General features: G+C 54.3%; 1 protein-coding gene and 2 long non-coding RNA genes across 4 annotated transcripts in view; 2 read left to right on the top strand and 1 right to left on the bottom strand.

Annotated features, from left to right (window-relative positions):
- UNC5B (unc-5 netrin receptor B) overlaps positions 1–21,105 on the top strand; it is a 90,139-nt gene that overhangs the window by 19,270 nt on the left and 49,764 nt on the right. The window lies entirely within an intron of this gene.
- Positions 5,377–15,048, bottom strand: LOC129048278 (uncharacterized). Its single transcript, XR_008510495.1, has 3 exons — positions 14,940–15,048; positions 5,757–5,852; positions 5,377–5,655 (listed from the first exon to the last, which is right to left on the bottom strand). It is a non-coding gene; the product is annotated as an uncharacterized LOC129048278 (long non-coding RNA).
- LOC129048277 (uncharacterized) lies at positions 11,019–19,526 on the top strand. The gene is made up of 2 exons (XR_008510494.1): positions 11,019–14,302; positions 19,370–19,526. It is a non-coding gene; the product is annotated as an uncharacterized LOC129048277 (long non-coding RNA).

Genomic DNA, 21,105 nt, shown 5'->3' with positions numbered 1-21,105 from the left:
AAACCTCCTTGTTGAACCCTCCTGCAAAGATGAAGAAAGGGATACCCTTTTTGACCCTCGTAGATGAGTTGAAAGCATTGCCAGGAGCCTTGTGGCCCATCTCTGATGACTGCCCAGGAACTCCCAGGAATGGCCTGTGGCTCTGTGCACAGCCCCCCAGCACCTCCTTTTCCTGGCAAGCCAGCTGAGCTGTGTCAAGACCTATCTCATCTCCTCCTCTGATAGCACACAGTTTTAAATAAGATCTTCATTTACCAGAAGTTCACACCACCGCGTATGTGTTATATGAGAAGTAGCAATCTTGTGTTCATGAAGGAAATGCAGTCAGGGAGGGTGGAGGAGAGCCGATTGCAGAGGGAGTGCACAAGGAGGGAGGAACTCATGGAACCTGAGCTGGTGGCCCAGCCCCAGCCCCAGCCCCAGCCCTGGCAGTGCCATGCTCCTCTTGGCTCAGCACGGGGCTGGAGGGGGAGGGGCTCCCGCTTTGCAAGCTGACCTCAGCTGCTGGAAGGCTTGGAGCAAATGGGCATGTGATGTCACTGTGAGCTCCGCCAGTTGGCAGCCCTGGCCTTGCTTTGGGTCATTTACATGTCTTCAGTTGGTTAAGAAGGAGCTCTTACTGCCAATTTATTAGTTGCCGCCTGCCTAGCCTTGGTAGCTGTGATAAGGAAGGGGTTTAGGGGCCATGGATGGATGCCAGTCCCCCATGGCCATGCTGCCTTACTTCCCAGCACAGCCTGCCATGCAGCATGTCAGCGAATAAACCAATTCCAGTAGGATGGGGCTTGACAGTTTCCAGGGTGTTCTCATGTAGTCCTCCCAACCACTCTGTGAGATGGACATGATTACCTTGCTCGTGGACAGGGAGAAACTGAGGCTCACGGAGCTTGAGTGCCTTGTACACAAAGCTGCGACCTTACTCCAGGATTTCTGTCAGCTGTGTCTGCACCTGATGAGGGACTGGTGGGCAGGTCGCTGTCCCTCTGAATGTGGTCTGGGGTATTTCTACTTCCACAGCATTTGTCTGTTCTGATGGCCTAAATGCCAAGAGAACAGGGATCAAGGACCAATGTGCCCTGTGACCTTGAGCAAGGCTGTTTCTGCCTCAGACCTCAGTTTCCCCAAAGGTAAAGCAAGAGTTGGACTGGGTGGTCTTTCAGGAAGGTAGGACCCCTCGGCTCTTCCTTACAGGTTTTCAAGTGTGTCCTGGCACCGAGGAGATGAGGAAGAGGGTCCTGAGGTGGACCCATCACGGGGTCCACAGTACAAGGTCAATGCACTTGTAATAAATATTGAGCCAACCAACGCTGAGCCGCATCCCTAGCCTCTGAATAAATAAAACGTTGCCCAGAATAACAGCCTGGAAGATGCTGGCAGCTTCAGCCAGCTCTCACCTTTGCCTCTCCCACTGGCCAAGCCTGTCACCCGTCCCTATACTCCCTTGTCTCCCCCTTCCTTCTGCCTCCCCACTCCACGGTCCATCACTCTAGCTCCAGAGGTGGCCACCGTCCCAGCCTGGCTTTAGTTTCTAGCTCTGCAGCCTGCATCTCCCTCTCCCAGCCCCTCAGCTGCCACAGCAGCTAATGAGGACCAGCCCCTACAGATGGCAGCTGGGAGACAGGCCAGCCAGGTTCTGGTGGGGCTGGGGTGGGGCACAGGGACCTGGAGGTGGGGCACAGGGGAGTGTGCCTTTAATCCCCAGCACCAGACAGAAGCCTTTCCTTCTTTGTCAGGACCCTTGCTGGCATTTCCTCCTGCAGCCCATCCCTGGGAGATGAACTGGTCCAACTCCTGCAGGAGGCCGGCCCACTCTAACTGCACTTGGCTGAGGCTGCCAGGAGATTAGAAACAGGGTCCACAAAGGAACCTGGCCCCAGGGTGCTCCAGGCCACACAGGCACACTTGATTTGATGCTTCTCTGCCTGATGAGTGTGCGAGTACAGTTATATGTGTTATATGGCTCCCTTCTTTTTACGGTTCAAGTTTCTCAGGGGCAGAGCCTGTTAGGTCAAGTGTGACGTTACAAAATGTTAGCACTGAAGAGATATCTTCCTCATTTTATAGATGAGGAAATTAACCCCGGGGGTGGGGGGCGGAGATAAGGACACTTGCCCAGTGTGTCTGGGTCACACAGCCAGAAAGCAGCAAAAGAGCCTGGATTTGGAACCTGATTAGGGCCTGTGCCCTTGGCCCGCACTTGACACCGCCCCCTCCAGGGGCTTTTGCTGGGGCCCTCACGGAGATGAGGCTTCATTCTTGAGATTCAGGCCTGGCCCAGAGAAGTCCAAGCCAGGGAATCGAAGCTTCTTGGTCCCAAGGTTTATGGGCTGCCCTGGGGAAAGCCCCATCGGAAAACCTGCTCTCTGCTCTATGAAAAGGACCTTCACTATGTTGTGGGGTTTCACTGAAAGTGTTCTGGGGGCCAACATAAGAAGCAAAGCCCCTTGTATGACCTTCCTTTGGTCTGTCAAGCTGTGTGAGAACCAGCAGGGAGCCCCTAGGGTGGGAGGCTCAAAGCCCCAGGCAGAACACACCTTCCCTTTGCAAGGCGCTTTCTAGATGGAATCTCTGGGGAGAAGCCTAATAGCTCAGTGCAAGAGGCGTGTGGGGTTTCATCCCCATTCTACAGGTGAGATCAGCTAGATGCAGCTAGAATACTTGGTCAGAGTCTTGTGGCTAAGACAGTCCCCCAGCCAGTTCCAGGCTGCTGGGTCTGGGGGCCCTGCTGCCTTGTTAGGAACTTGGGAGACTTGGAAACCTGGGCCTCTCTTCCCTACTTTATTTGCAGGGGTCCCAGGGTCATTCTGAACACATCAGGGAGACTCATCCTAAAAGCTGGGTTGAGGGGACAGGATTTGGCATCCAGATCCCCTCCCCAGCAGGCCAGATAGATTCCCACTGGTCTCCTGGCTCAGAAGGAGAGGCCAGCCCTTCCCACCCCCAGCGCCCAGGGTGGCCCCTCCTCCACCGGCCTGGCTGCAGTGCTGGGCCTCTGTTGCAGGACTCCCTGCCCTGCTGCCGCCGCCACTGCCTCTGCCTCTGACAGACATCCCGCCCTAGAAGATAAGGATCCTGTCTGGCGCCGGAGTGCTTTTTTTCCTCCTTCTTTCCGAATCTGTTCCCTGATTATCTGCAGACAGCCCCTCGCTAGGGGAGCCACCAGGCAAGGGGCCCAGACCACAGAGAAAGACAGGAGGGGTGGGACTAAGAGGCCTGCAGCCACCAGACCTCCCTCTAGCGCCAGCCCTTCCGAACCCCTCTGGGGGCTTGATGGTCATTTGCTGAGTCCTCACTGTAGCCAGAGCCCTGAACTCAGCAGAGAGCTGAGGACTGGTTTCCCTGGGTGGGACCGACCCACTTCAGCGGGAAGAAGAGGGTATGTGGACTGGAGGCTGTGCCAGCGTGGGCTGGGATGGGGACAGAGGGTGGGGTTCCTTCCGTGGTCAGCGTTCCTCAGCCTTGGGCCTGGAGAGCACCCAGAGGGGATGTGGTAGAGGCTTCAGCCAGCCAGACGGCCACATCCTGTGGGAGACGCTGGCCCTTCCCAGGCCAGACAGTGGGAGGACACTTAGGGACGGGTAGGGGGGTCCTAGGGGGCTCCCGGAGCCCAGCCTCCAGCTCTGAGGACTGAGCTTAGAGAATGGCGAGGGCTGGTGTGGCCTCTTGGCCTCAACCTGAAAAGGAAGGGCAGCTCGCCACCAACTGGGCTTCAGACCAGGCACCATTGTGGAATTCCAGCCTCAGAGTGACCGAGCTACTGAGAGCCCTAGAGAGTACCTGGTCGCATCTGGGCCGTCTATAGACAGAGGGACCCATATGGAAGGCAAAGGGATCATCCCCACCTCGCCCACTGGCATGTCAGGAGCCTGCAGCATGGGTCCTACTGCCATGGGAGCTGGGAGCCCTAGTTCAGGTCCACACTCTGCCACTAATATGCTGTGTGACGTTAGGCAAGTTCCTTTCCCTCTCTGGGTCTCACTCGTCAACTGTAAACTGAAGAGGCTTTCTGGTGGGGGCAGGAGGGAACAGTGGAGATCTGAGCCCAAAGACCTTTCCAAACCTTGTCAAACTCCTCAGGGTTGTTGTAAGATTCAATGAGATATTGGAGGTGACACCTTGGCTTAGAGTAGGTGCCCCATAAGTATGAGTATGTCCAGCCCTTGACAGCTCAGACTAGGGACCCCCAGGACTGGGCAAAGCCTGGGCAGTTGAGTTCCCCTCTGTGAGAATGTGCTTGGGTAGCCTTAGAGAAAGACCCTACACCTTCCCTGCCCCCAGCATCCCTTGCCATGCCCGCCCTGCCTCACCTAAAACATGTGGGGGAAGGGAAGCAATGCAAGATCATTTTTTATGGCTTCCTGGCCCTGGAGCCAGAGGGCTGAGGATCGGGTGGTGTGGGCCGGATTCCTGAGCCCCCCTTCAGAGCCAGCTCGTAAATATGAAGCCGGGGCAGGGAGGAGCTGGCTGTTAAGCTGTCAGCAGAGGTCCACTTAGAAAGTCGTAAAGCGTTTCTCAGAGCTCCTCAGAGCTGGGACCCAGGGCCCTCCCGCCCCACCCTGACCGGCAGTGGCCTCCTCATTCGTGGGTGCTGGGCTTCCCTGCCCGAGCCCCCACTGGAGACTCCCTGGCTCTTGCCATTAGCTGTGCCTGGCTCTTGCCATTAGCTGTGCAAAGGAAGTCTGCTCTGCTTCTCCTCTGGGAGAATGGATGGGGAGGTCCAGTGAAGCCCTCAAGAGGCCAGAGGGACCCTGGTCCTGAGAGCAGTGAACCCCCATATTTATCATTCCCTTCTCTGTGCCTCGCTCCAAGGGGACCCAGAACTCACCCCCAAGGAGCTCACAAAATTCCACTTAGGAATGAGAGAAGATGCATGTCCATGAAGAGAACGCCCACATTTTCTCCAGCTCAGAGGAGTGAGCTCCACGGCTGGGATGTGGAAGGCTTCCTGGAGGAGGTGGAGCTGTAGATGGGGGCTCCAGGGGATTCAGAGGTTTGGAGAAGAGGCAGGAAGCGCAGGTGGTGGGCAAACAGGCCTGCCTGGGCGGAGGGTAGCTAGGATCCCAGGCTGGGTGTGGAATAGCAAAGACCACAGAGCCTGTGAGCAGAGGCCCACTCTGGGGACCAAGTGCACGTTCCCTAATGACCCCTGTTTGCCTGGTCACCAAGACTCGTGTTTATGTGGAAAAGCTCTGGCAACAGCATGGGTTCAAATACTACCCTCCCTGCTTCCAAACCACGTGTTCCTGGACAGTTTAGCCCATGTGAGCCTCGTCTTCAACCACAAAGTGGAATTAATAGCAATCTACCCATAACGTCTCCATGAGGTTTAAATGAGATTTTAGAGAGAGAGCCGTCTCACTCAGTGCTTGGGCATTTTTGGAGTTGGATAGCCTGGGTCTGAAACTCGGTTCTGCCTCTTACTAACCATGTGCCCTTGGGGTCACCTCTTAAAACCTCAGTTCTGTCATCTGTAAAGTGGGGGTAAGAGCAGTGAGACTTCAATGAGTAAATACACAGGAAGTCCTCAGCACAAAGCTGGCAATCCTGAGTGCATTAACTATTATTACGCAAGGTGTTCCTGCAGCACCTGGTGCGAAGGAGGTGCGGTGAAGTCCGTATTGGAAGCCTCCTTTCTCCATCTTCAGCCTGTGGCCTCTATAGGATCGGAAAGGAGGTAGATTTACTAGGAGCAGAAGTGGTCTTTACTAGGACTTCGTAAGTCCTTTGTTCTGTCTTAAGAAATATTTGATGCTCACCTTAAGGCAAGTAGAAACAGTAAAACCTCAGCCAGTCCATTTCCCTCATTGGTGATGAGCCAGGTGAGCCTGGGGGAAGAGGTGTGGTACCTGGAGCTGGGGAAGATGAGGAAGGTGAGGAGAGGCTCCTGTCAGGCAGGTAATTGGGGATCAAGGGGCTTCCTGTGTCTTCCCACAGAGGGGGGCGGGAGACAAGGCAGCTTCCACTGAGTTGCCTCATTAACTTCACCACAAATAGCCCAGCAGCCTATAACTCCCTCAGGCAGAAATCTGGGGCTATTCAGAAGCTAAATAAATAGGAGTGTGATCATTAAAAACTAGAGGTGCTGGGGGCCCCCCGCCCCGGGTGGAAAGCCCATTTCCTGTTGGAAACACCAGTCTCCCTACCATTTGGAGCCACAGGAAGGGGTTGCTCAAATACCTCAGGGGTAAACTGTTCTGGGGGGGTGTAAAGGGTCATGAAAGTCAGGCAAAATCCCCACAACGCCCACCCTGCCCAGGGCTCACTTCTCCAGAGTGGCTCTTTTCTTCCCAAAGTTTCCAGTGACTACAAGCTTTGTTGCTCACACTCACTCCTGTCCTCAATCCCTTCACTCAGAATGTCTTGTGGTTTCTGATTAGCAATAGGCCCTGCTGGACGTCTGAGGCCTCGACTCCCTGCTTACATTTGCCTTTTTTTTTTTTTTTTTTTTGAGTCTCACTCTGTCACCCAGGCTGGAGCGCAGAGTCGTGATCTCGGCTCATTGCAACCTCCACCTCCTGGGTTCAGCTTCCCAAGTAGCTGGGATTACAGGCATGAGCCACCAGGCCCGGCTACTTTTTGTATTTTTAGTAGAGATAGGGTTTCACCATCTTGGCCAGGCTGGTCTTGAACTCCTGACCTCAGGTGATCTGTCTGCCTCAGGCTTCCCAAAGTGCTGGGATTACACACCTGGACAGCATTTTCACTCTCTTGTACATATCCTCAGAAGCTTAATTATTATTACTATTTTAAAGACAGGGTCTTGTTCTGTTATCCAGGCTTGAGTGCAATGGCGCGATCATAGCTCACTGCAGCCTCGACCTCCTGGGATCAAATGATCTCCCGCCCCAGCCTCCCTAGTAGCTAGGACTACAGGTGTGCACCACCATGCCTGGCTAATCCCTGGAGGCTTTAGACGAGGGCGTTTAGGCTTCTGCCTGCTCAGACTTAGAAATGGAGGCCTGGTAACACCCTGTTCATTTCTCTGCCCTTGAGCTGTCCTGGGATGGTGGAAGAGAGGGTGGGTTCACATTTGAGTGGCGTGTCTCCCAGCCACCCTAAGCCAACCTCTGCCCCCACGGTGCCAGTGACCCAGGGAAGACTGACTTATCATCTCCCTCAATGTGCCAGAAAACCTCTCAGCTAGTAGATACCTTAGTGTCCGGGGCTTACTGGCGTTGGGATGGCGTTGGGGGTAGTGGGGCAGGTTTTAGCAGCGGCCCTGGGAAGGGGAAACATTTTCTATAAAGGAACATCAGCAGAGGTGACGCCCCACCCCCAGGAGAACTTCGTTATGAAGAGGGGGTGCCTGAGGTGGCAGGAGGCCCCGGGCGCAGGGAGGGAATGGGCCTGAGGGTGGCCATCGAGTTCGGGTGGGTAGGACGAGGGTTGCCCGTCCTGACTGAGCAGTTAGGGGCTCCTCATGCATGTCACTGGCTGATCACTTAACCGCTTGGGCCCTGTTTCCCCATCACTAATAGTTCCAGCCTCATGGGAGGCTGTGCATGTTAGTCAGAAGGTCCATGCCAGGCCCTGCCCAGCGCTGAGGTTAGCTTCTGGTGCTTAGCTGCAGTGGCGCAGTCTGGAGAGCCCACTCCACCCCCAGTCCTCTGTTCAGCAGTGCAAGAGCAGGGCATCCGTGGGGGTGGGCAGTGGGCACACACCCCTGCTGGATGGGTGGGAGTCCCAGAGATTATAAGCCGAGCATATGGTGGCTGGTGCCAGAGGGCCCCTGGGTGACCCTGAAGCCCAGATTCCTCCGGTCATCTTCACAAGGTTCCCTCCTGTTATCTGCATGTGAGCACACAGACATCTGGATTTGGCAGACCCTGTATATATACTAAACCCGCGGGCCTGCCCTCGGGGAGCTGCCCATTCTGTGAGGGGACTGGCCTTGGGCTCATGGAGAAATAAACAGGTGCCCAGTGTGATGTGCCTGGAGGCAGGAAAGGCTGGGCTGGGGCTCCAGGTGGGTGAGGGAAGGTGGCATATTAGCTGCTGTTCCTGCTGAGCCTTCCTTCCCTCCTCACCTGCCCCACCCACCCTCACGGTCTCTCCATTCTCCACCTCAGAAGCCCTGCTGCAGGAGGGAGCCCTGGAGATTATGAGCCTCGCTTCTCATGTGCCAACCTGTGCCCCCTCCCCCATGGGCACGCTCACTCTCCTGCCGTGCGGCCTGCTGCATTTTTTTGGATGACTTGGGCAGCTATTGGTGTCCGGCCCAAATCTGCATCCTCTGGCTTCTGCCCACTGGCCCAGGCCAGCCACTCACCACCAAGGATACTTCAATTCCTCTTCTCATGTAACCTCTTGAGCCTGATTCCCCTTCTCCCAGTAGGGGGGACCCCAGTAACCCCAGGAAGGAAGGCAGGCTCTCAGGGTGGACTAGCCATAGTGGCGATGCGGTGGCCTGCCTCTGATAGGCGCAGGCCGTGGGCACAGGGCCAGCAGGGTGGACACGGGTGGTGAGGCCTGGAAGTCCAAACCCCATCCCTCGCCCTGTCTTCGGACTCCAGCCTCCCAAGGGGCCCTCACGATCGCTTCCTGTTAGGGTCACGGCTGAGCAGAGGCTACCAGCAATGATTTCCTCCCGGCCCAGCAGCTGCCTGCCGCCTGCTCCTCCTCCCCCACTGTCGCTCCACTACTCGGTCTCATTTCTAAAAGACCTGAGGGGAGGATGGGGGCAGGAACAGCAGAGGCGTAGCTGATATTTCTGGCTGTCCATCTGTCTAGCTTGAGAATGCCTGTGGCTGAGAAATCAGAAGGTTCCTTTGACGGCCCTTAGAAGAAGATGGGGCAGGCCCCTTGGTACCAGTCCCCAAGGGCCAAGAAGAAGACTTTAATAGGAATCCTGCCTGAAGGGCAAGTTTAGGGTGGCCTGCTGAGCTTCTTGTAATTAGCAGCCTGCGAATCCAAGATTCTATAATTTTGTTGTTGTTGTTTTTGGACTTGATGTGTCTGAGAGTCCATCATCATGGTAGCCTACATGTATGCCAAGAACTGGTCAGATTGCTCTACTTGTATTGACCCCATTCATCTTCAAAGCCTCCTTAGGCAAGAACTGGGCCCCCATTTTACAGAGGAGAAAACTGAGGCTTAGAGAAGTCAAGCAACCTGCTGGGTTTCATGTCCTGGATCCAGACCTCCCAAGGCTCCTGTCTTGAGACTCAGTTAGCTGTGATTCACTTTAGCTAGAGGAGAGGTTGCCTAAGCAGGCCTGAGAAGCTTGGTGGCTTGCCAGTGCCAAAGGCCCCCCCAGAGAGTCTGTAACTGAGTAGCTTCAGCAAGAGCCCCGCAGAAACATCCTACAGGCACCTGGCTTGTAAAGACACATGAAGACCTCCTCAAATGCCCCATATCCCCACTGCCGCGTAGCCCTCTCCAGTCAGAGAACTAGCTTGTGTCCTGGGTTAATGCTGTCTCCAGGACTCTGGTTTGCTCCAGGAGTGAGCCAGAGGCCCTGGTGAACACATGTATTATCTGAGCAGGGGGAGGCTGCAGAGAGAGGGGAAATGTGCTTATCGGGCACATCTACCTCTGTCCCTGGGAGGATGGGCTGGACTTGAACAATAACAGTAGTAACTGGCACCACGACAGAAGGCCCGTCTTCTCCTTGGCCTGGCATCTCCCCAGGAGATCTCTATCTTTAAATCACAGGCTGTCGGAACTGGAAAGAGCTTCCCATTACCATTGCCCAAGTGGAGGCCCAGTGCTTCTAAGTGCCGCCCAAGGACGCAGGATCATCGTGGTGCGCCTGGGCCATTAGAGTGGGTTAAGGCCAGGCTAATAGTAATAATAAACTTCTAACAACAGAGATAATAGCAGCCCGTTAGTTATCTTGTGTATCACCTCCTATGTGATTACAGCCTGGAGGGAATGTGGGGCTGGCCTAGAGTCACCCCAGGAGGAGGTGAGACTTGCCCAGCAGTCCCTGGCTGCTAGTGAGATGCTCACACATGGCCTGGTTCTCAGAGAGGCTGCACAGAGGCCCAGCTTGCTGACCGGCTTTGTGGAGGCCTGAGGCCCTTCTTCCTAGGCCAACTCCAGCCCCCTGGAGTGGAGTGGGGAGGGGACATGGGGGGGCGTGGCATTCCCTTCCAGTCTGTCTCAGGCCCTCCCTGTGACTCTCTTCCTGCATGGCGTTTGTCGGCCGTGGCCCAGACCCTGTGTCTGTTACTATGACATGTGACCTCGCCCGACCTCCCCTTGGGTGAGATGATCTCCTTTGTAGGGATGAGGAAGCTGAGGCCCACCGTGCCCAAAATGACATGGCCAGAAAGTGCTAGTGCTCATTGTGAGGTACTTTGAGGTCCCCCGAGCTAGTTCAGCAGAGAGGAAAGACTACTGAGGGAGAGCAGAGCCTGGCATGGGCTTCTCTCCAGCAGCTGAGTGGGCAGCTTCCTCTTCATCTGGGCCCTGCACCAATACAGTCAGGTCTGCCCCCCTCTCCCTGGGCAGAGCCTGTCCACCCTCTAGAGACATCAATACAGCCTGTGGCCACCAAGATTCCAGGGGGATCCACTTTGTAGCTGGAATGTGGTCACCCTGCAGTTCAGGCCCTTGTATAGCCATTGTCCCTGTGAGACCCTGGCTGTCCCTGCAGAGGGTTGGCGGTCTGGCATGGCAGGCCAGGAGTGCCCAGTGCCCTCTCCTGCCACATCCGTTCCTGTAGATGATTGGGTCTGGGCTCTTGGTCGGCGGCCTCCAGAATCTCACACACACATGTTGGAGGTGTCTTTATGATGCCTGGGTGAGGGAGACAGGGCCACGGTGTCACTCTCTCTGTCCTGGGCTTGGCCCTGCCAGCAGCAGAGCACTGGGTGTGTCCCAGCCTTCCAGGAGGTGGGGCCATGGAAAACCCAATGAGGACCTCAGCCCACCCACTCAAGAGTCTGGGGAGCCGGGCGCAGTGGCTCAGGCCTGTAATCCCAGCACTTTGGGAGGCTGAAGCAGGCGGATCACCTGAGGTCAGGAGTTCAAGACCAGCCTGGCCAACATGATGAAACCCCGTCTCTATTAAAAATACAAAAATTAGCTGGGCGTGGTGGCACGCGCCTGTAATCCCAGCTACTTGGGAGGCTGAGGCAGGAGAATTGCTTGAACCCAGGAGGCGGAGGTTGCAGTGAGCTCAGATCACATCACTGCACTCCAGCCTGGCCGACAGAGGGAGACTCAGTCTCAAAAGAAAAAGAGTCTGGGGGCTGCTTTAGGACCGAGCAGAAAGAGCCTGGGCTTCAGATCAGTTTCCCCATCTGTGCAGTGGGGGCTGTCACACCTTGCCCGCAGCAGCACTGTGCAGTGAAACTTCTTGCAGGGATGGGGACATCTTCTGCCTGCACTGCCCAGTCTGGTAGCCACTAGCCACACGTGGCTGTTGAGCACTGGAAATATGGCCAGGGTGATGAAGGAACTGAACTTTTAATTTTAATTAAAGTTTAAACAGCCACATATGGCTAGTGGCCACCATGTTGGATGGCACAGCTCTGAAGGCTTCTGGGAAGATGCCATCTATCAAGTGCCCAACACCAAGGTTCTCAGCCAGGGTTAGTTCCCTTCCCTGTTCCCCGGGGGGCTTGGGAAGCCTTCACCACCCCCTCCTCAGAGGCCACCCCACCTGAATGGCCAAGGTTGGAGAGACTAGACAGTCCAGGGTGGGCTGGAAGGAACATGGAAGAAAATCAGAACCACAGCTACAGGGATCACCTAAGGTCACTGGGTGAATACTACTTTTAAAATCTCTTCTGTGCCTCATGATAATAACATTGGTTGAGTTCTAACCAAATACCAGGCACTGCGTGAAGGACCTTACGTATCAGGCTGCTTAACCCTTGGAGCTAACCATTGTTCTCCATGGTTTATAATTGAGTACACCGAGGCCCAGAGAGGTGAAGCAACTTGCCCAAGGTCACACAGCTGGTGTGTGGTAGTACCAGGATCTGCACCTGGGTGTGTCTGTCTGCAGAGACTGTGCCCTTTGTACAAGCCCAGGTCTCTCCATTTATTTAGCCACCACCTATTCTGCTGTATCTAGTACTGGGCCAGGCATCTTTAGGGACAGAGAATTGTGCAACACAAGGTTCCTGCCCTCTTAGTCTCCTTGGAGGAACTCCCTGCACAACACGCCCACAACAGAAATGATGCAGGGTGTCCCCAGGCATAATCAGCGTGAGACTCTGAGCCCTGGCCTTCATAGGGTGGTGGCAGGTTCATCCCTACAGCCTGGGCCAGTCCCTGTTGGGTAAGTGTGGCCCCCCACCCCAGGGCCACTCAGGCATTATGACAACACCCTAAACTTGGGTGTTAAGGTTTGGTTATAATCTCCTAAGATGACACCTAGCCCCTGGGACGTTGCCTGGCACTGCAGAAGGTTTACAGTAAATATCAGTTGGGTGAATGGCCTCTAGTGTTCCAGTGAGCCAGGCAGAAGAGTCATATCCTTCTTACAGAGGGCACAGATCTGGAGGAGCTTGGAGACTTGCCCTAAGTTTGCCCCTACTCAGGCCTCTGCTCCTTTCTGAGGCTAGCTGGGGAGCAGGTGGAAGGAAAACACTCAGCTTGCATACGTAGAGAGGCAAGTCATAAATATCACAACCTCCAAGAGGAGAGGAGGGAGGAGGGAAGGCGGATCCCGAGAGCAAGGATGTCCGCTTCCGAGAACCCGCGATCTGCAGCCGCTGCCAGCAAGGTCCTGCAGGTCCCGGGGACACCCTGTGTGCATGTGTTCATGCCTGCGTGCTCCGAACTGGCTGGCAGCGGGGGCGTGCTGGCGTGCTTGTGTGACTGTGGGCGACCACAGCACGCAGACCGTCTCCAGCTCCCGCTGGCCCTCCCCAACCCACTTCTCAGTTCTCCAGCAGCCAGATGTCTCCCAGATGTTCCTCACTTCCTGCCTGGCTCCGCGCAGTGCATGTGTGTGTTTATTTTGGACAGGCCACTAAATAATAACCATTTTAAGAAAAGCTTTTCATAACCTCGTTCCCACGAGGAATCAGAGTTCAGGAAATAATCCCAATTCTATTCACTATTGTCCCCGGGCTCCCTTCTCTGACCTTCTCTCCCCCAACCCTGGGGACCACTTTTGAAAAGATTTCTTTTTATCCTACATGACGTGTGCTCTCTCCATAACACTGTCTCTCTGGGAGCTGGGGCTTAGAGCTGGGAGCCCCTTAGAGCTTTGCTACCAGCATCACCTGGAAGCTTGTTAAGAATTCAAGGCCTCAGCACTGTCCCAGACCACAATCAGTCTGTGTTTTGACAAGATCCCAGGGTATTCGCACCTACATTCGTGTTTACCATAAGCCCAGCTCTGTCTTGTTGATGGGGTAATGGGGGCTGAGTCTGGCAGGGGGACCCCTCTATCAGGTCTTCTTTAGCAGAATCCCTGTAGGGCCTGGTGGTACAGACTGGGAGGCCCTGAGCCCTCAGAGCTTGGGGTCTGAACTGCCCTTCTGCGTGGGCTGGCGAGGAGAGGCAGCCCAGCTAGTCTCTGATGCAGGGAGGCAAAGGGGTGGATTCATCCAGAGAATATGCCACCTCATCCCTGGTAGCCAGCATGGCCACAGACTGGGTGCCATGCCAGCCTCGCCGTGCCACATGGCCACTAGGTTTGGGCCAGTCCTAGATCTGCTCTGTGGGCTCCTGTGAGTCCCTGCTCCACCCACAGCTGCCCTCTGGAGATGGGTCTGGCCCTCCCTGTCTATTCTGTAGGCACTCTGGGTGCTCAGGTGGGGTGCCACAAGCTGGTGTCCTCCCGTTCCATTGTGACCTGGCTTGTCATCCTGCCTCCTGTGAAAATAGAGCAAATCGTGTCAGCTCTGTTGGTCTCAGGGCAGTCCCAAGGACACCAGGGCTGCGACTGCTCCGTACACCGCCAGCACCCTCCTCATGTCTGGGCTTCATGGCTCCCTCCTCTCTGTGTCTCAGCGAGGGTGTGCAGAAGGCCTGGCACACCTGGCTGGAGGTGGAAGTGGGGGCGGCCCCGAGAGAACTGAGGCTTAGGTTGTCCTCAGGCAGCTGGTGGCTTAGCTGGGAAAAAAGACTCCCGCCTGTGGAAGCCTAAGGAGAAACCAGCCCCCAGTTCAGAAGCCCAGCAGTTGGTGAAGGCTGCCCGCAGTAAGGGAGACCTGGTAGGAGTTCATTCATCAACAAGACTGGCGTGGCTTGGGGGGCTGCATACTGTAGGCTGGGAGAGGTATGATGCTGAGGAGGCATGGAGGTCCCAGCAAGGCGGAAGACCCCAGGGGGAGAGGATCCTAGAGGTTCCTTCCAGAACAATGGCTTTGTGGCTCTCCACACCCAGGGGCAGGTGAGATCACAGTGGGGTGGGGGGCCAGGATGGTAGGGGAGCCCACCTGAGGGAGGTGGGGCTGAATCAGGGAAGCACCCTGTGGGCTCTCTGAGCTCCCTCTCTGCACAGGGACCAAGCTGTGGGTCAGAGTCCTACATATTCAATATCTATTCACCAATAATCAGTGGGTACAGGATTGGTGAGTGACTGGGTTGAGGGAAGGAAGAAGGGAAGGGAGTGAGGGAGGGAGGGACAAACTGACAGTTGGATGGGTGGCTGGATAAGTAGATGGAAGGAAAGGAAGAAGGATGAACCATGAATATAATCACCCCAGCGCTCCACATCTGTCAAAACCCTTTCAGAGCCAGCCACATTCTTTTGATCCCACACCCATCCTTTGAAGGAGATAAAGCTGAGACTATATCCGTAGTGTCAATAAGACTAAGACCCAGGCCAGAGAGGGGAGCAGAGGGCGGCTGACCAGCCAGCAGGCTCCCTCTGGGGTGATCACTTCTTTAAACACCCCGGGTTCACGGTGCTCCCTGAAGCAGGGAGGGCTTGGCACTGAGTCATTCACACTCCCTTGCCCACTCCCTGTGTGACCAGAGCCCCACCCTGAAGCCGTCCAGGACCTGTCTGATCACGCCCCTGCTACCTGGAGACTGTCAGCGCCAGGAGCTCTCAGCCTCCAGCCTTTGCCCAGATTCCAGTGCAAACCAAATGAGGAAGTGCATGGCCCAGGTTATTCACTGGGGCCGTGTCCAGGCCCAGCAGCATTGTCCAGGAAGCTCACTACTGAGCAATAATAGACCACCAGCTTATTCACAGAGGTTCCTTGAGACAATAGGATAGTAACGGCCTATCCCTGCCCTGAAGGTGCCTATGGAGTCAGAACAGAGAGGTCACTCAGAGGTGACAGCATCTTGGGCTGCAGAGTGAACACCCAGAACGTCAGGGAAGGCTCCCTGGAGCAGGTGCCGTTGGCACTGGGTGTACAGAGAGGGCCATGGCTATAGGGAAGGCACTGTTCCATTTACCCAGCCTTGCAGCAGTCCCCTCCACCCCTGCCCCTACCTGGCTAACGTGCGGAGAGGAGAGGTGAATCAGCAGGCCTGGCTTGTTTCTTTCTTGCCCACTGAGGCCTCGCTGTTGGACCGGCTCCCAGATGTTGCAGTCAGCTGGAGGCCTCACCTTCTGAGCTCCTAGACCTGACCCTCTGCACTTTAACCTGGCACCCTGGCCCCAGCTGAGTTGGGCTGTTTCGGGAGCCTGAGTCTGGGCCTTAGCTGTACACCCCCAGTCCCCAGGCCCCAGCATGGATGTGAGCAAGCCACAGCACCCACACTGGGACCTTTGCGTGGTTGGGAGTTCTGTGCCATAGAACAAAGAGAAACCAGGCAGTGAGTTCTATAGAAATCAGACCGGGGGCTAAGGGAAGACATGCTTCCTTATTTGCTTTGCCCTGGGATGTAGGACCCAGATGAAGTAAGGCTCCCTAGTGATTTGGGGGTCTTACTTGTGTCCTTGAGATCTGGAAAACCCCTCTCAAGGCCTCAGGGAAAAGGAGAAAGGATGGGAACACCCCATCTGCCTTTGGTAAACTGCTGATTCACCTCCTCCTATGTGGCCTTTACTTTCCTACTCTGTATAATGGGTAGGGGTGGACTCAACTGCCCCCTTCTCTCTCCCCTCTGCCAAAGCCTGTGACTTCTAGCACTGCCTTTCCAGGCTTGTGGTATCTCAGGGAAGGAGATGCTGGTTTCACCCTGGGAACCATCCAAGCACCCAGGTCCCTGGTACCAGCTCTCAGCTCTTGATAGCAGTCTTGGGGCCTCCCTGGGTCCTGTCTCTGAGGAGCAGAAGAGGAGTTGAGCTCCCCCCACTTGCTCCCACCTCTCAGGTAGGCAGCCTTGCCTCTGGCCTTGGCAGCACTTTCCCAAGCAGGGACGCCCTGGGAGCCTATGCGGCCAGGAGGGAGGCAATACACACAGCGCCCTGGAGAAAAGCCCCCCCGCACCTCCAAAACAGAATGAGCTAGCGGGAGGCGGGGAGAAGGGCCCACTTTCCGCTTCTTCCCCTGAGTTGGCACTTTTCTCTTTGGGTGTTAAACTCAGCTCTTCCTTTTTCTCCTATTCCTGACTGCCTGTTAAATAATTTAAATATTTGGGCCTAAAGGGCTTCAATTATCCTTTAATTTACATTAGTAATTTATGTATTAGGCAGAATGGACACACAGTTAAGTGTAACAACCCCTAGTAGACCGGCTAATGTCTACTGCACTCACTGTTCTTAAGAATCTCATCATTTTTCTTTGCAGCCCAAGGTCTTTGTTTTCAAAATGGCTCCTAGGCATGCACTTTTCCACAGACCTGTGTACATGCTCAGGGGTACACAGCAGAGGATGCCTGAACTCATAGAGAACATGGACGTGCACCCACTTACAGGCAGGCACACTGAAGCAGTGGGTACAAGCTCCTCTCTCTCTCTGTCTCTCTCTCTCTCTCTCTCTCTCACACACACACACACACACACACACACACATAGATGTAAAACACACACCCTGTCAGACCAGCCATCTCCACTCCCACCTGCACCCCACTCCTTCCTGTGGGCAGTATGTACACATATGCTTGTATTTGCATCTGTTGGCCAGGTGATCCCAAACATAGCTCCCTCTGGCAAAGAGGCTACTGGGCCCCAGCATGACATTCAGATGTCCCATTCTGTGTCCAAGCTTTCAGTCCCTTTTTGCACAGCCCCACACAGGCACCTAACCCCAGGGTTGAACGCACTCATGAGAACGTGACCATGGCCACAGCCCCAGCGTGCTCACATGCTGTGGGCTGGCACCAGCTACAAAGTCCTCCTGGGCTTCTCAGGCATGCTGCCCACCAGAGCCTGCAGCCTGGGCACCAGTAACCTGGCATGGCCTAAGCTCTTGCCCTGACATAGCTAGGCTGCCAAAGGGACCCCATTTGGGATTGCCAGTTCCTGGCTGCCCCTAGAAACTTGGCCCAGCTACCCCAGCACCAGCTTGCAAGGGTCGAGGGCTCCCCAGGGGGTGGGGACAAAAGTGACAGAGAGTGATATCCCTATGTGTGAGTGTAAATTCCAAACTTGTGAAGCTGGGATGGGCCCCTGGTCCTGTGGAACGCACCTTGCGCCTCTGTGCCGAGACCATGCTGTACAGGCAAGGCCCTTGGGATCCAGAGCCATCTCTGAGAATGTGGCGTTCTAGCTGTCATTTCTAACTCCAGGAGAGTCCCCTGGCGTGGTCCCTGCCTCCTCCTACCACCCTCTTCTCTCTCCCACAGCCACAAAGCACAGAGCAGATAGAAGGCGGGTAACACAGTGGGCAGTGCAGATATCTGATTGGTGGGGTAGTCCGTTATACAGAAGGAAAAACCAAGGCTGCAGGAGGTTAGGACATGGAACAGATAGGTTACTTAGAGAATCTTCTGGAAAGGTCCCTCTTAGGGGCACTGGCCACGTATCCCAGTGCCATGAGGGCTTTTGGAGCCCAGATTTCCCTCTTCCCACTCCAGTGCTCAGGCTGTGGTTCTGGCTGGGTTGGGGTGGGGACATGGTTCCTCTCCCCAAGCATGTGTTTAGGCTCAGGAGAATAGCCCAGAGGAGCTAAGTGGAAAGTGTGTGGCCACAGGTGCCCATCTCTGTGCCTCTTCAGGAGACTGCCATGATACCAGGCATCTCACCACTCTTGAGCAGGCCAGAGGTGCTGGGACCCCATGGCAAACCCCGCTGGGCCTGAGCCACCTGCCTGCTGAAGGCCTCTTACCAGGTGGTGCCCCAGGCCCTGCTCCCCAGGATGCCTTGAATGAAGGGGCAGTGCCGGTGGGGGAGACATCAGAACTCCTTTCCCCCTGCCCTAGGGATGACCCCGAGCTCCTGGCCATTCTGCTGGGTCCAAATGGGATACTTCCTACCGGGTTGCATGAGCTAGGCCCCTCCTGGAAGTCCCCATCATTGCCCTTCTCCCAGCCTTGGCCTCTCTTCTTCATCTGTCTGGCCTGGCTTGGGTGTGTGGATGCTTCCTCAAGTCCCAGCTTAATTCCTGACTTTCCCAGGAATCCTTTCCTGATAGCCCCAACCTCCCCAGACCTGTATAGCCTGTACCTCAAAATCTAGGGCAGCAGTGGCAAACGGTTTATCTCAGGTGGCTGTTTTGAAAGTTTGAGGGTGACTGCCCAGGGTGTCATGTTGAGAAATCTAGGGCCACATCTGGACTCATTTGCAGAAGTCAACATTAATTAGTGATGTCTGCTGTGGTATGGGATGGGGAGGTGGTGACTCTGAGGCTGGGCACATGCCAAAACAGATCCAGGGCTGAATTCTAAAGTGTTGTTGCTGCACTGCAGTGGTTTCCTGAAGGGTTATCCCCCTCCTAGCTCCCAGCACTTTGGTGTAGAGATTATAACTTTTCTAATTTATAACCTATGGGAGTATACTTCTGTCTCCTACAGATTCTAATGTAGATCTAGTTACATAGTAGACACTGAAGAGGGGAATACTTACAGCATGCTAGAGGTGGAAGGAATTCTAGAGATCACTGAGTTCAGGGATGGCAAATAGGTTTCCTCTTGCTACCACCCCTGAACAAACAATAATGACTTTCAGGAGATGTGCTGATTCAGAGACTCAAATCAGGCTCAGTTGGGTCGATTAGTGATGTCTGTCATGGACTCAGCCATGGTAGTGGTTGTATCAAGGTATTGCTAACCCTGTTTTATTTCACTCTTCCAAATATATTGATATGGAAACTAGGACTCAGAGTGGGTAATCTGTCAGAGGTTACCCCGCTGCTTGCTTGGATGATTAGAGAATCCTCACTCCTTCCAAAGGAGTTTCCCTGTCAGAGGTCCAGGGTAAGGAAGGTAGAATCTTCAAAGCCTGGATAGACAAACTGATGATGTGTCTTTCTGAGACTGGTTCCTACAGCTATAGTCTTCGTATGTCTTCATGCGGTTTTTAAACTTTTAAACTTTCACCTTTTGATATAGTAGGTGGTAGGTACAATAGAAACACTGTACATGGCGTTTAAAGGCAAATTGGATTTTCTTCTGGCAGCCACCCTGGACTTCAGACTTGCAGGCCCCAGAGCACAGTTTATCTCCCCATCTGCGAGAGCGATTTTCCATTTGCTCCACAATGGGAAATAAGAATCCATCATGTGCCATTGTGTCAGGAAGGTGGTGTCTACTTTAATAAATTTGCTTTTAAATGCTGGCTGTCTCTGGAGATCATTTCGCTCATGCCTGCAGACAAAGTGATTAAAGTTGCAGAGTGTACATGGTTCCTGCAAAGACCCTGAGCTCGGTCCATATCTGAAACCCTTGCCACATAGGGGAATGAATGAACCGAGATAATTCCTCTCCTGTGAGAGTCTCAGTGCCACAGGCTGAAGCACACACAGGGAAGAATTGAGGATACTTATTTTTCTTTAAGTTGTTTTCCCCCAGGAAAAAAACCCACAGGCTGGAGATGTATACCTCAAGTCATTCATTTTATTTCCTCTCAAATTGACCTTGCTTTTCTAGGACTTTGCCTCTTTAAGTGTACCAGGTGTGACAGCTTTGTAAGTAGATGAAGTGCTATGTAATGTTCCCCTTCACCTCCTCCAACAAAAAAGTGATTTGAAATCTGGGTTAAAAATAAGTGTCACATATATATTACAATATTTTCCCAAATGCCTGTGCTTTAAAAGTGGGTGAAGGGACAGTTAACACACTCTTCAGTGGTATCTGAATCTTGAATTTTATTTTTCCAGGTCTAGTCCCTACATAGTTGATCATTCACGGTGACTCTAGGCTGATCTCTTGCCCTCTCTGGGCCTGTTTTGCCATCTATCAAATGGGCTGACTCTGGGCCTGAGCAGCAGGAAGCGTGATAGAGCACCAGGCAGTGAGGGTGGCTCCCTTTTGTGTCTCTGTATTGAGCAGGATAGAGTTTCACCTGCTGCCTACCAAGTGTCCTGCCATGAGTCCCAGAGCCCTGCAGTTAATAGCATCCACGCCCTCCACCTCACTGCCCGCTTCTGTGAGAGCGCTTTCAAATCTCTCATTCCTCTCATCTCACAATTACCCTGTGAAGTCGGGACTGGTATTGCATTGTACAAAAGAGGAAAGAAACCTGGGTTTGGAGAGGTTGCTAATAATGACAACCACTAGCAGTTTTTCAGCTTTTATTATGTGCCAGGCACTGCGCGAGCTTGTTGAATGCACTGCCTCGTTTATTCTTCAGAGCAACCCTAACCCTATGAGGTAGGCATCATTTCTCCCATCTTATTGTGAAGGAAACAGACTCAGAGAGGTGAAGTGATTTGCCCAAGGCCAGACTCCTTCACGGGGACCTGCCTTGTGAGACGGCACCTGCAAGGAGAGGGAAGGCGTTGGTAGCAGTGAAGTCCATTCCAGAGAGTGGGCAGGGAGTGACAGCAGGAGCCCCAGAGACCCTCAGGACCTGACTCAGCCTGGCAGTCTGTTCGGGTCTCCCCAGGAGAGTAGACAGTGGATGGGGAGGTGAGGCTTGAGGGTTAGGACAGAGAAGAGGGGGTTTTCCTAGAGAACTCAAGGGACAGGAGGAGAGAAGACAGACAGAGCACAAGCCCCAGGACCTGTGTCCAGGACATTGGGCATTTCTCAGGACCCCAGGCATTTCCCTCCATCCCTCTTAGCTCTTTGCTTCCTTGCAGCTCAGACCTCTAAAATCCTCCCCTCATTTCCGCACTTCACCTCCTCACCTGTGGACTCTGGGTCTGCACCCTCTGCTTCTCACACTTCCTTGCTGCAGACTCCAGTCTCAGG

This window comes from Pongo abelii, chromosome 8 (genome assembly GCF_028885655.2).
Source record: "Pongo abelii isolate AG06213 chromosome 8, NHGRI_mPonAbe1-v2.0_pri, whole genome shotgun sequence".
In the NCBI taxonomy this organism is placed as follows: domain Eukaryota; kingdom Metazoa; phylum Chordata; class Mammalia; order Primates; family Hominidae; genus Pongo; species Pongo abelii.
This window is presented reverse-complemented; position numbering and strand designations above follow the sequence as displayed.